This window comes from Antechinus flavipes, chromosome 3, assembly GCF_016432865.1.
Source record: "Antechinus flavipes isolate AdamAnt ecotype Samford, QLD, Australia chromosome 3, AdamAnt_v2, whole genome shotgun sequence".
NCBI classification, from domain to species: domain Eukaryota; kingdom Metazoa; phylum Chordata; class Mammalia; order Dasyuromorphia; family Dasyuridae; genus Antechinus; species Antechinus flavipes.
The window spans coordinates 439,739,972-439,755,337 of record NC_067400.1 but is presented as its reverse complement, the minus strand read 5'-3'; positions in this window follow the sequence as shown (position 1 = coordinate 439,755,337).

Genomic DNA, 15,366 nt, shown 5'->3' with positions numbered 1-15,366 from the left:
AGAAAATGCCATCTGCATCCAGAAAAAAGAACTAAGGAGACTGTAATTCAATATATGCTATACTTAATTCTTTTTTCTGTTTTTTTATCTCTCCCATGGTTTTTCCCTTCTGCTCTGATTTTTATCTCCTAACCCAATTCATAAAACAATGTGTATTAAAAATAAATAAAATTCTTATAATAAAAAATTCAACAGGTTTTATAAACATTGTACCATTTGATCCTCTCTAGAACACTAGGAAAGAGATATTTTTGTTATTCACATTTTACAGATGATAAAATAGAATTTAAATTATTTGATATATTGCCACAGACAAGTGTCTCTTCATTAATCCATTTACCTGCTCTAGGCCCAATTCTGCCACTTAAATGAATAGGAAAGTTTTACAATCCACATGATGTTTTTTTTTCTATTATCTATGTGAGATATTATTCTTTAATTTCATTGATGATATGGTATAAATTGGAATGTCAGTATTTTTGAGTAGGCATAGATGTGTGTGAAAGTATATTGATATGAGTTGAGAGAAGGAGAAAGGGAGAAAGGGAGAGAGGGAGAGGGAGAGTAAGAAGGGGAGGGAGAGAGAAAAAGAAAGAGAGAGAGAGAAAGAGAGAGAGAGAGAGAGAGAGAGAGAGAGAGAGAGAGAGAGAGAGAGAGATAAGCAGTCATTCCTGGAGAACAGGTCAAGAACTGGAGAATACCTGTGATGCTTGACTCCCTCATTTACAACAACTTTTCCTGATTAAAGCATTCTCCAAAACATCAAGACAAAGTATCTTGGTGGGACCTCCATTCTGTTTCCTAACTAAGGAATAATTATTTCCTCTAACAAAACATATCACACTTATGTTCTCAAAACTCTATTATATTTTGTCAACTTAATCTGATAAAAGAAAATTCAATACATATCTGAATTTTAATTGGAGATTCATTGAGACCTTGATGTTATTTAAATGATGATGGATAAAAGTAATTTTTGGTAATTTATTAATAATAATGTCCATTCTGAAATACACATTGCTCATCATTTTGTATAGAACAATGCTATTCCATTACATTCATATACCATAACTTATTCAGCCATTCCCCAAATAATGGACATCCACTCAGGCTATTAGATTTGCAAATTAAAAGATGATAAAGAACTTTGCAGAAAGCAGTTTTGATGGAATTGAGTAGGATAGGGTTGGAAGCTTAATTGTAAAAGATTGAAAAGTGAGAGACAAAGTGAAAGCACCTATTGTGTAAGGCCTTTTCAAGGAGTATAGTTAAAAGAGGCAGAAGAAATATAGGCTGATGGTTAACATGGATTAAAGGATAAAACTTGTATATTTGTTTTGTTTTGTTTTGCTCCTTTGGTTTGAGGATGGGAAAGACATGGGCATGTTTGTAGGTGGTAGGAAATGAGTCAGTAAGGGAGGAGGGAGAGATTGAAAATAGGTGAAAAATGACTTTCATATTTGAAATCTTGGTACAGATTTCACATATATGTAAAATATATACATATATACATACATGTGTGTACATGTATGTATATCCACACATTTAATGAATTCAAAATTGCCATTAAATAAATTCAAAAAAGTTAGAGTATTTTGTTTACTTAAATCATCAATGTTCGTTATGAGAATGTCTTTTTTTTCATTTTTTAAAAAAACAAACTTGTTGAATGCCTATACTATAAAAACCACATGTCTTCCAAAAAGTGTGTTTTTGTTTTTAAAAAGCTAGGCAATTTATCATGCAATAATAGAAATGATCAATTATGTGAAAACTAAAATAGATTCTCTCATTGTTTTTGTCTCTGTGCCTCTGTTTCAGTCTGTCTCAGCCTCTTTCTTTCTCTCTCTGTCTCTGTCTCTCTCTGTCTCTCTCTGTCCCTCTCTCTCTCTCTCTCTCTCTCTCTCTCTTTCTCTGTTTATATACATTGTAGAGAAAGATAAAAATTAACTTTAAACTAATCCAATAATTTATTTTAATTAATATTAATCATACAAATTTTTTATCAATAATGATTGTTAAAGTAAATATAAATTAGTCGAATTAAACTTATTATAACTTGAAACATCATTTATATATTGCAACTGTTAGCATTTTAAAGACAGTGACTATCTGTCCTTGTTTCTGTATTTCAAGTACTCAGAAAAGATAATAGGATTTTCATTGTTATTTGGAGATAATATTTATATGTTTAGTTCTTATCACACAGAGTGCTGTGAAAATGAAGTGATGTTGAATCAACTATATCATTTTTTAAATTCTACATAGGTGACATTAATTTAATGAAAATTCATATTGACTGGTTTTATTGTAATTAGTAATTTAATATTATATTGGATTGTGTTTTTCTAATCAAATGAAAGGTATATGAAATTGCTGATCTTCAGAAAGTTTTTCTTTCCTTGGGTAGAAAGTGGGGGAATGTGTTGGTGGTGGAGATATTTTAATTAAAACAAACAAACAAAAACACTTGTTCCCCAATCAAATAGGAGGTTCAATATGTTTATCCACAAAATATCAAGATCATGACCATATTCTATTTACTAAATAATTGGTCACCCAATCATTCTAACTATTCTCAAGATCAATACTCATTGGACTTAGCTGATTGAGCTATAAAGACCATTGTTGGCAGTGAATAACTGAAATCATGGAGTACTGGTCACTGTGGAATGTTTTAGATTTGAGTGTTGACAATTTGCCTTAGATAGTAAATCTATAGTGAAATTATTATTGGCAATTAGATTTGGAACAGCATGACTAACGGTGTCATTTCTATTAGTTCTTTGAATTATCTATCCTCTCTACAAGCTAAAGAATGTTATTTGTAAAACATAACAGGTGCTCCAGGAGGAAATAGTCTGCAGTTTAGATAAAGTGGTCACTTTGATTAGATCAATGATGTTTACCTGTTTAGAGCAATTACAGAGAGAACATATGCTCTTGCTCCGCAGATATCACAGTCAAGAAATTAAATGTGACCTTCAAAAAAGGAAAGGGGAAAAATAGTGAAGAAGTATTTCTTCGAGTGAGAATAAAAATAATTTTTTCTTTATAAGCAGTGGTAACTATAAAATAACCTTTAGAAACATCTATCATCTGTCTCTCCTTATCCATCACAGAAGCTTACCCAATACATAGCCCTCATTCAAAATGTTCATTGTTGTACAAGCTTCCATGTCACACTTTAGCTCATCTTTGCTGGCTGTCATGTTTGAGCTGTGAAATATATGTGTGTGTATGGGGTTATGGCGCAAGTTTATTTTCTTTTATTTGACTACCTTGCTCACATCCTAGTATGTGAGCTGAAACCAAGAGGGAAATTGAAACAGTAAGATATCATTAAATATATATATATATATATCCTTTTCATCTCAAATTTGGAAACTACACACCCCTTTTGTTATTCAGACAAAAGGATACATTTTCTTAAGAACGTACATAGAAGCATTATTCATTTGACATTTGTTCAAAAATTATATGATGAAATTCCACAATAAGTATTGTATGCAATGTCCCTACTCATTGTCTATAACTGCATTGAGATGTGTTCTTAACATTTAGATGATTTCAAACTTAGTTCTTTATGTAATTTCTCTGATGACTGCTAGATGGCGGTAATGTATAAAAAATATATCTCCATTTTTTCTGTTTTTTTTTTTTCCCCCTTATTCAGATCTTCATATATATATCTTAAACTAAAGTAGCTTCAAAAAACATTAAAATAAAAGGATAAAAAGAATCTGACAACTTTTTTAGCACTATAGGAAATGAGGAAATTGGAATCATAATAATATAGACTCATTTTATTATATGTATTTATCTTGGTAAATACTCCTTTAAATAGTTATAAAATTAATGGTAAAATTATAGTGTTTCCTCCTACTAGAATATTATTCATGAACATGGAAAGGAAATGAAAATGTGAATAAACTATTCTTTAAAAAATAGAAAAAATAGTCTTTTTAGCAGATCCTACAAAAATACCTTGTCTTCATTCCTGGTTAACATTGTTTTTTTTTTTTTGAGGAAAAGATGATATAAGATATATGCTGAATAAAATTAATAGAAGTGAAGTTAGGACTTGTTTATTTTGTATTGTTATAATTTTTATTAGAAATAATAATTGTTATGCACACATATAAATGTGTGTATATGTGTACTGCTATGAAGTCTTCAAAACATTTTACATGTTATCTTATTAAAACAGAAAACCTTGAAAGAGAAATCAAATCTCCCCATCCATAATAAATACTTAATTTGTACTTATATTATTAGAGCAAATCTAGTTGGCCTTTTTACTTTGGGTCATAACAGCAGGCATTAAACATTTGAAGTCATAATATATGGCTTTAGGATCATCCATTATGATAGTAAGAATAACCAGGTCAATGTAACCATAGTTTATTTTCTTGTTATTGATTGTCTATAGAGATAGGCAAATGGATCAATGCAAAGAGTTCTGGTCTTGGAGTCAGGAAGAACTGAGGAGAAACTTACCACCTGTTTACCTCTTGGGAAGTATCTTAACCAGTTTGCTTTAGCTTGCTCATCAGTAAAATAGGAATGATGATGATAATGATGATGATTATAGAAATTATCTACCTGGGTTGTTGTGAGGGTAAAGTGAGAGATTTGTAAAGCAGATTGCAAACCTCAAAGCACTACACAATCCTTGCTATTATTCTTCATATAGACTTCTTTCTCCCTCTTATAAAACAACTCTCAAGTTATGATCCCATTTATTCTTTGCTAAAGTTTTCCTGAATAATGGAATAATAACTGCAATCCAGGAAAGGGTTCCACAGATAAAATGTATACCTCTCCATCACTTTCTTCCAAACTCTTCTTGGTCATTGTCCCTCAAAAACTTAAGCATTATGGGTGGGTTTCCACTGACACAATTTTATAATTATTTCATTGAATTCAAAGGCATGATTTAGGGTATTTAAACATTTTTTTCTGAAGCAGTTCATTGCACATATAATGCTACTTGGCTTCTTGCCACTGTATTGAATGAAGTTCCTTTTCTTTTCAAAGCTTAAGCCAGATGTTCTGGTTTAAAATCTTGTTTTCAAAAGTATTTGACCAGTTATTCTCACCTTCCCTTTTAAGGGAATTTTGTGAGTAAAGTTGGATATGAATTTTCTTCATTCTTAGAGTCTCCTTAACTTCAAAAAGAATAGAGTACTCTGGTGCAGGAGTATTGCCCATGAAATCACAACTTTAAAGAACCCTACTTGCTTCCCCCCACACTAAAATAGAACACTCTTTTGAATTTATTAATCAAATATATAATTTGAACATTAGTACCTATGATCCTGAAATGGAAGACTTTTTTTGTATTTCCAAATTCTACATCATTTATACTCATATTTCACTTATTCTAAAATAAAATTAGCTGATACTCTTGATATATTCAGCAGTACATTGAATTCTAAAATGATAATGTTTTGTTTGTTTTTTTTTTTGTGTGTGTGAATATTAGTTTTCTTTGAGGAATATATCTTCTGATATGGGTAATTTGATTTTATTGGTTTATATAGTTATGGCTATTTCAATAGGATATCAAAACAACTTGTTTGAAAAGTAATAAATTTGGTCAGTTACACAATTGTTTGCTCTACATGACACCAAATATACAGGTTGCCTTCCTTCACTAAATTGACTTTTTCTTCCATTTTTCACTTGATTGACCAAATAGTTTTGCAACATGTAGACATAACCTCTGTCTAATAAAAATGTACCTTCTCAATTGGACTTTTGTAGTTCTTCTTATAAGTGATTTCTGTTTATATATAAATTATTTTGGTCCATTTAAGCAAATAGCATTTGTGAATTTTGTGAATAAAATAGCCATTTAAGTTATCAAATATAAAGAAGAATTTTTAAACAAAAATCTTTATTTTTGGAATAGTTATTTTGCTATAGGGGGAATATTTACATTAAGGAGAGTTTTGCTGTTATGATTAATTTGATGTTACATTTAAATACAAAGATTTTTGTAAATGCTTTCCACTTGTACTTAATAAACATTTTGAATGAATGAGAGTGAATGAACTAGGGACTAGGGCACTTCATGAATATTTAATGAAGATCTTTAATGTAAATATAGCAGTTAAGTGAGCTGAGAAGTGAAGTTGTGCTAGTGGGCAAACAAAATGAGAGGCCTCTCACTGGTTAATTGCTTGTGCCCCTACTTGTGAACAATTTAGGGATAGAATTGACATACCATACATCTAGGAGAATGCTGTAGCATAGCTTGAGTTATCAAACTCAGAATTTATTGGAGTTGGCAGACCTAACAGTAATAATAATAGCTGTGGTCACTTGAATTTTCATCTTCTTTTTCAAAAAGATTCAAAATTTCCATACATATATGCAAATATAATAAATATGTCATCTAATTTGGAAGATAACTTTCAGTCTAATACTATTGTCTATATAAGTCCAGATAGTTAAATCCATTGGATTCATACTGTAGAATTTATTAATAATATTGGAGGTTTTATATTAGTGCAACAAAATGATTACTTTATTAGAGACATTGTAAAAATGCATATATATCATGTAAGGTATTTAATTATTATTTTGCTAGTATCAGTTCTATCAAAGATCTTAGACATCATGTAGCCTAGTCATATCATCTTAAATCCAAGCAAACCGAGAACCAGGAAGAGGAGTTACCTAAAGTCCCAAAAATGTTACTGAGGTTTAGGATTTGAACTCAGTCCCTGACACCTTCAAATCTAGTTATCTATTTAGCAAATTTATTTAGCACATATTTCCTAGAACACACATCTGTTTTTGGTCCTGGAATATTTGTTACTTTTATGGGAATGTCATGCTTATAGAAGTTTAAATAATAAAATTTTGGAAAGAGAACAAACATGTTGGATGATTGACTCAATATGACAAAGATAGCAATGGAGTAGATAGTAAATTCACTCTAATAATGTATTTTACAAAGACAAATAGGATGTTTTATATTTAGATGCAAGAACAAAGTTTGAGATAACATAGACAAAAATTTTTTTCTGAAATGATTTAGGGACTCTAAGAGTATTATAGCCAATATGAATCAATAATGGGATAGAGAAAACCTCTCTAATCCTTCTCCCTAAAAAGGTTAATGTGATCTTAAGCTATATGAAACAATGTATAATGTATAGACTTTTGGAAGCAATAGTATTTTTCAAGTCTACAGTGGCCAGAACATATCAGGAATATTATCAGGTCCAGAAGTCACTTTTTAGGAAGTACATGAAACAGCTGGTGAGCATCCCAAAGACAGCAACTAGAATAGTCACAGTTTACAATAGAAAGGACATAAAAAGATCATGTTCAGTCTTCCAATTTTACAGATGAGGTAACAGTCCGAGAAATATTAAGTCATAAAGCATCACAAATGACATGTCTCAGAGTCCAAATATTTATCTCTTCTGATTCCCAATCTTGAGCTCTTTTGATTGTACCATAAATTATAAGTAAAATGGTAAAAAGAATGGGGTATATTTTGCCGAGAGAAGAAAAGATTTAAGGGAGGGAAGTGATTACTAGTATCAATTATCTGATGAGCTTAATGTAAAAAACAGATTAATTTGTTCTGTTTGGTTCCAGATGGCAAAACTAGTAGTGATATGTACATGTTACAGAAGCAGACTTTACTGGAAGACAGAAAAAAACTACCAACACCTGCAGTTATTCAGAATTGGAATATGCTGCCTTCAGAGATACTGAGTTTGATCTCACTAGTGGTCTTCAAAAAACAATGGAAAAACCATTTGTTGGATATGTATCATTAGTTGATCAACCAATAAACAATATATTAACTACAATCCTTTAAAATCCTAAAATTTTTTCAGAACCATTTCTGTCTTTCCATGCCTCCTTTATCTTAGATTGGCAAACATAATTTTAAAACATACAATGGGCAATTATTATATCTCAAGAATTGCACTAGGAACTGGGAAACAATGTTTTTTTTTTTTTAATTGCCTTTCAGATGTTTAAATTTAAAACATAAAATACCAGTGTAATTGATGGAATTTTTAATTTGACTGCATAGTCAACTAAATGAAAGTCTTTCCACTTTCAAGAACCTGTCATTTCTATTGTGATTTATTTTGTAAAGTAATAGATACACATTTAGTACTATTTCTAATGGTATGTCACCCTTCATTTTACTACTCTCACAAAAATATCTATATACTTACATACATATGTACTATTATTGTGTCTACCTTCCAGTCATAATGATAGATCCTCCTCTTGTGATTTAAGTTATATTTCATATGAAGCTTATTGTAATACTCACATTCTAGGTTGCAAATAACTTGTAAGCTGGGGAGGCACAGGGACTATGGATATCATTTTATTTCTAACTCTCACCATAAAAGGTGCTTGCTTGCTTGTCTGTCTGACAAGTATTAGTTTACATCTATTACTCATATCAGAATATGCAACTTCTTTAGTAAAGTGGGGAAGTAATCACAGCTTAATTAGAGCATTTGCTTTAATGAGTATTAAATAGTAGAAAAGTTTCTTAATGTGTTCTTTAAGATAGCATAATGAATCCCCCACAAAAGATGCAGATATATGGTATCAACTTGTCAGAAAAAAAGGTAGAAAATAAAGTCTCTCTATTAAGAATGGCTATTGCTTTTCTGATAAAAAATAAATTTTAATATTCCAGTAAAATCAGAAAGCAAAGGGGTTATGAAATGCATTTTGCCCATTGCTAATTGAGTGTGGGCATTTTAATTTTCCATAGCACAATTAAAAAAAAAATATATATATATATATATATATTATATATATATATTATATATATATATATATATGTATGTATATATATATATATATATATGTCTCCATGACAGCAGGCAGTACCTTTTTCTCAAAAAAAAAAAAAAAAAAAAAAAAAAAAGCTGATGAATTAAATCCTTTTAAAAGTCAGTAGCAATTGAGGTTTAAGGATTACAATGTCAGATTTTTTTTAATGCATTTACATACATTTCATACATTCTTTGAGAAAGAGAAGGAAAGACATTTATGGAACAATCCCAGATTTGAAAGAGCTAGAAGTTGAAAGTCAGAAAGGGCTCTCCAATTGCAATGTCTCTACATTACTGCCTTCTTTCATTTATACCATATGTTAGACTTGTTTGGAATGAAAGATCTACATAAAACAAATTTGGTATGTACTGAACATTTCACACACTTTAAAGTCTGCATTGTGACTTTTCTAGCTGAATAACTTTTGGAATTTCTGTTTCCCACCTTCCTCTCCCCACCCCCCCTATAATCTGTCCAGGAAATCTATGCTTTGCTAAATTTGAAATACAAATATGTGGATTATTCAGAGGAAGAATATAGAGCTACAGGCAGGAAAAGTGTACTTTGTAAAATTATACACAGCCTTTCATACAATTTTTCATATTTTCAGTGGTCAGCTACTTAGAGTGATAGAACTGTGATGCTTGAAGTGAGCCATCTGGCTCAAGCAGCCCATTTTACAGATAAAGACACCAACATGAAGGTATTTAGTTAAGGTCACATGACTATCTAGCATCAATCAGAATCAAAATCAAACTTCAGTTCATTGCATCCTCTTTCTACTATATCCTGTAGCCACCTTACTTTTTTTCATCAGTGTCAGTTCAGTTAAATATCTATGACTAAGTGAAATATGCATATGTGTGTGTGTGTGTGTGTGTGTGTGTGTGTGTGTGTGTGTGTGTGTAGATTCTGATTTTCTGTTAACAAGGATGTGAAATGCACTATTTTTTCAAAGTCAGAAAGTGAGTGATAATTGTACTGGTGCAATATGTATTATTATATCGTGGAACTTTGATTTCTTTCATTAGAAGACATAGCTAACCTATTTAACTTTACATCTCTGATAATATAAGTCATAAAATGAATTTTAGCAGTTAGGCCAAGGAGAGTGAAAATGGGAGAATATTTAAGGAGAATAAACTTTTAATTGATAAAGTAGGTGTTAGCATAAAGGCCATTTCCTCCTGTGCCCATTAACTTTTCACCAATCCAAAGCAAATGATACTTGTTTATATAAATGCTTGCCATTTGGAGGGGGTGGAAGGAGGGAGGGGAAAAATCTGAACAGAAGTGAGTGCAAGGGATAATGTAAAAAATTATCCTGGCATGGGTTCTGTCAATAAAAAGTTATTTAAGAAAAAAAAGAAGACAGCTATATTCTGAAAGCTGAGAAGGGCAGAAAAGCAAAGTCCTTTTTTGTAGTTTGTAATATTCCTATTTAACTTATCTTTGAAAAGTAAAGATTAGACCCACAAATATATATTTGGGGTATAAATGATTTTAAAGAGCTTTCAAATAAGTAAATAATAGGGATTTCTAAAGCATAGGTCACCCTCATGAAGACAAAATATTTTGCTCTAGACAAGCTTCTTAAAGATGGTGGATTTGACACAATGAGCGATGACAAAAGAAATGGCAGTATCTTTTTTTTTCATTCTGTTCATCAACCAAAATGAATGCAATATTTAAGCTAATATCACAGATAGTCTCTTATTTTATATACTAGTTAGCTAATTGGTTATAAAATAGCCAAGCATTTGACATCTTTCTAAAACACTATTGAAAAGATCAGTTTTTATTTCCATCACTAGATGGCATTGTTACACTTAAATATAATTTAAATAAAAATATGACCAAATGAGATAGTTAAATTAGTAGACAATTATCCCTGTTCCACTCCTCCTTTTATGTGATGAAACTGGTTACTTATAGCCTGCAGGATAAATTCTATAGGGTGCCCCACTCAGTCAGGGCTGTTTTTTCACAAGCTCTCTCTTCCCAGCTTTCACCTCAATCTGTCATACAGATTTGACACTGCATCGTTCCAACAGTACTCAGAAATGACATGTATATAATGTGGAATATTGTGCACATTTACAGCCAGGGTTCTCTCCCTTAAACATTACTGGCTGGATCCTGGCATTCGTCAGTCTACAAAGCAGAGCATCTTTTTCTTTTCCAATATTGGTGGCCATCTAAACAAAACAAAACAAAACAAAAACAACAACAACAACAACAACAACAACCAAAAAAAAAAAAAAAAAAAAAAAAAAAACAAAAACCAAACCAAAACAAAAAACTTTGGGAAAGTGAGAATACTCAATACAAGGAATTTTTTTTTCCTGTGCTTGTTGGTATTTTAAAATTTCTGAGAGGTTCTTGGTAAGTTAATGAAGACTATGGGACAGGCAAGGCAGTGTTGACGCATGATATTTTTATGGTACAGATCCATTAACGATTCATGTTATAAATCAAGTTAAGTGGCATTTCTATTGAAAAAAATTCCTCTTTTTTCTTCTTTTCTTTTTTTGTTTTTCTTTTCTTTTCTTTTTTTTTTTTTTCACATCAACAAGACCAATTCAATAAAACATAGCAACCCCTTTTCTCTCTTGGAATAAATACTCTACATACAGTACCTTTGTTTTCCTGTGTTATCACCATCTAGCACTTTTCCTGTCCTAAATGAAAACTCACAGGGTAAGTTAAATCATTCCTTTACAAATGTTATCAAAAGTCAATACAGTGCTATTTTTAAATGAATGCATTTCAAAATGCATTGTAAATTGTGGACAGCCCACGCTCTTATTTTGTACCATACAAACACACTTTGATTGGGTGTGTGTATGAATCTTGTTCATCACATGTACATATTTTAGAACTATTAAGTAAAATGCATATGGGTGTAGGTCTCAGAGTACATAGTAGTAATATTCAAAATATCCTACTAAATTATATAATTTGTGCTTTAATAAGATAAGAGAGTATAGTTATTTTGGCATCCTGTAATACAACCATGGTATAGTGCTTCTAACTAGGAATCCTACTTTGCCACTTTGCTTGTTTTTTTTATTTTTTTTCCTTCCTTCTGGTTTAACTTTTTTCTATTTCTCTCAAAAGAATTCTATTCCATTTTCTAGATATATACTTTACATCTCTGATAATATGTCATAAAATGAATTTTAGCAGTTAGGCCAAGGAGAGTGAAAGTGGGAGAATATTTAAGGAGTATAAACTTTTAATTGATAAAGTAGGTGTTAGCATAAAGGCCATTTCCTCCTGTGCCCATTAATGTTTCACCAATCCAAAGCAAATGATACTTGTTTATATAAATGCCTGCATCTGTGTTGGAATTTATGATTTAATATGAAGTTCTATCAGTATGCTGGCCACAATAATCAGAGGAAACTGAGATGGAGCATTGTGTCTCTAAAAGAAAACAAAACATAAAAGCAACTTTGTAATCAAGTCTAATCTATAAGTAAAGTTCTAAGGCTCTTTGCCATAATTTCTAGCAGCCAGTTGTGGAGACATAGATAGATGGCTTGGAAGCTTCCTGCAGAAATAGCTGGGATGAAGTCCCCCTGAGCTAAAACTTGCCTATGCCCTTTTACTTTTGTTCATGCTCTGTAGGATTTAGAAGTACTCTCACACTATGAAAGGATTTTATAATAAATTGGAATAAAAATGTTTTATTTAGTCCAATATTTAAAATTGAGTGAACTTCATTACCTATACTTTCCCTTTTTAATCCTTTAAAATAAAGAGCTTTTGATTTATAAAATGTATTATTGCTATAATTAATTATCATTTTCATATATTCTTTGTCTCTTAAACTCTTAGGTCACATTTAATTTTAAGTCCTTACAAGAAAGAATGAAAATCTTTTAAAATTTGAAAATGCATAAATTCAGGTTTGCTTAGAAAAATCTGACTACTCTGTCATCAGAATTTCTAAAGGAAATGTCTTGTGTATTCACAACAAAAAGCAAAATATTAATATATTGTAAAGAATTTCTCATTCATAAAAATCTTAATATAATAGAAAACACATCTTATTTAATATTCAATAATATATTGAACACAAATTATTTTAATAAAATAATATTTGCATAGGCATTTAACAATACAGTTTGTGCTAATTGATAGCAATATGAATTTTTAAAATATATGAATATACCTACCATGCCAGAACAATTTTGTGTGGCTAAGAGTAAGGTATATATGTATTATAAATTTTATTCAGTGACTCCAAGCTCAATTTAAAATATCCTGTGAAAATATCTTCTGTCCTGCAAATTAGAATTGAGATTTTCTTCCCAAATAGTTCAGTGAACTATTTATTTGTAGATTTTTTTATCCTGATAATGAGATTTATTTTGTTTTGATTCTACAAATGAAACCTCCTTTCTTCTATGGTCTGATGTTCTGATTTGTGAGAAAAAAAAAAGTATATGTTGTCACTCAGTCAACTCTTTTTTGCTATTCCTTTTCAAGATATCACCCTATATTTCAAGATAAATGTGAATTGAATACATTGAGTATAAGTTAGCTTATTTTTCATCCTTAAAATCAAGATATGACTTGTCATGAAATGCTAGTCTGCCTAAAAAGAGGTTTATAAATTCACAATGTAATGCCAAAAGGAGTGAAATGATGATGACTTAAAAAAAAAAAAAAGACTCATATCTATGTATCATTGCTTACAAGAAATTATTACATCTTTCTTTAACATTTATTTCAAGTTTGTTTCAGTGGTCAAAAGGAGACGTATGAAAGGAAAAGATAGGGCTATTTAGGTTCAGATCTTAAAAACAAAATGGACTTTTTTTTTTAGTTTAACAGCAGTTTAATTGAATCTAATTTAGCAAATCTTTTTTGAGTTCCTACTATATTCAAGGCCCTAAAGTAATGTATAAACAGGCGAACTTTTCTCAACCCAAAGTGTGCTTAAATGGTCTCATTCTGTCAATTCAAACCTTTATTTTAAAAAAAAAAAAGTGTAACAAACTGAAATAAACCTGATCTTTACTGATCTTTATTGAAATTGCATTTGAAATATGTGGCTATTAACTCAACAAATCGGGACATGGGAGCTTTTAAAATAATTATTTGATTGTTAATAATTCTATTATAGTTACAATAGTATACAGTGGTCAATGAATTTTCAGTCAACATGTTTACAACTATTTTAAAAAACTGCCTTAAAGGAAAAAGGGGAAAAAAAAAAACAAACCAAAAAAAAAAAAAAAAAAAAGGGCAGACTGTAACTGAAAATGGAATGGTTGGAAGAGAGAAGGAAAGAAATCAGTTTTTATTATTGTGATGGTTTATTATAAAGTTAAACTTAAAAAATACCTTTTTGAATGAACCAGTTCTATTGGATTTTACTAATATGAAATGCCTTGAATCTGTTTGTTAAAGGGATGGAGATTTTTTAATATCAACTTTAGAAATGGATATTAAAAAAAGATAAAATCCACCAATAAATTGAACTAATTTGAAAAACACAGCCATGTAAACAAATAATATATACATACATATGTGTATATATGTATATCTATCTATCTATCTATTTATCTATATATATGGATGTATAAATTTGAAAGTTGTAATATTGTATTCAGAGGTAGCCAAACAGTAGTTCCTAACAATCTTCCTGACAATTAATAGTTCCTGATAATCTTCCACATGGAAAAGAAGCTGAAGATGAAGGAAGGGAGAGCTGCATCTTATTGTTAACTTTTGCAATTGACACCTTGAGCAGGCAGGTTTGTAATCTGTTGGTTTACCTGGGGAATAAGTTGCCTTTTCCTCACCAACATAATCTGGCATTTTGTTAAAAATTGAAAGACTACTACTGTGAACTTGAAAGTCAACTAACTTGTATTGGAAAAGATTATACTCTCAGGACACAGGGATATTTTTATAAAAATATCAATTAATGTTACGGGTATTCATTAACAGATACTCACATATATATCCACAAACCCATAAAACCACAATGAGATGGTGAAAACTGGAAGAAAAAAATCATTCTAGAATCAGATACTTAGTCTTCATTTTGAATATCAGTTTTGAAATTAAGCCAGGGACCACAACAGAACAGACAAATGTGTGTGTCAACATCATCTTTGTAAACTAAACTTTGCCAGGCACAAACCCTATTTTAGTCCTCATTCAATTTGATGCAGATAACGAGATTAATTTACAGACTTCATTTTAATATTGTCTTTATTTTTAAAAAGCCTATTGACGGTGTCAAAGATTTTGATTAGATAATTTGATCACATTTTTCAAGCCAGATACAAATTAAAGTTGGAGCTAAAACAGAAAATCTTACTGTTTACTATTCAGAACAATCTTCCTATTTCAGGAAATGGCAGGACTCCAAAAGCCACATGTGTACAAATGAAAATTCATAACATGTTATTCAAACTCCTGTTGTATTTGTGCAATTTACTAATTAGATATGGTAAGTATCAGCTCAGAGATGCCATATTAAAACATTCAAAGACAAAAATATCC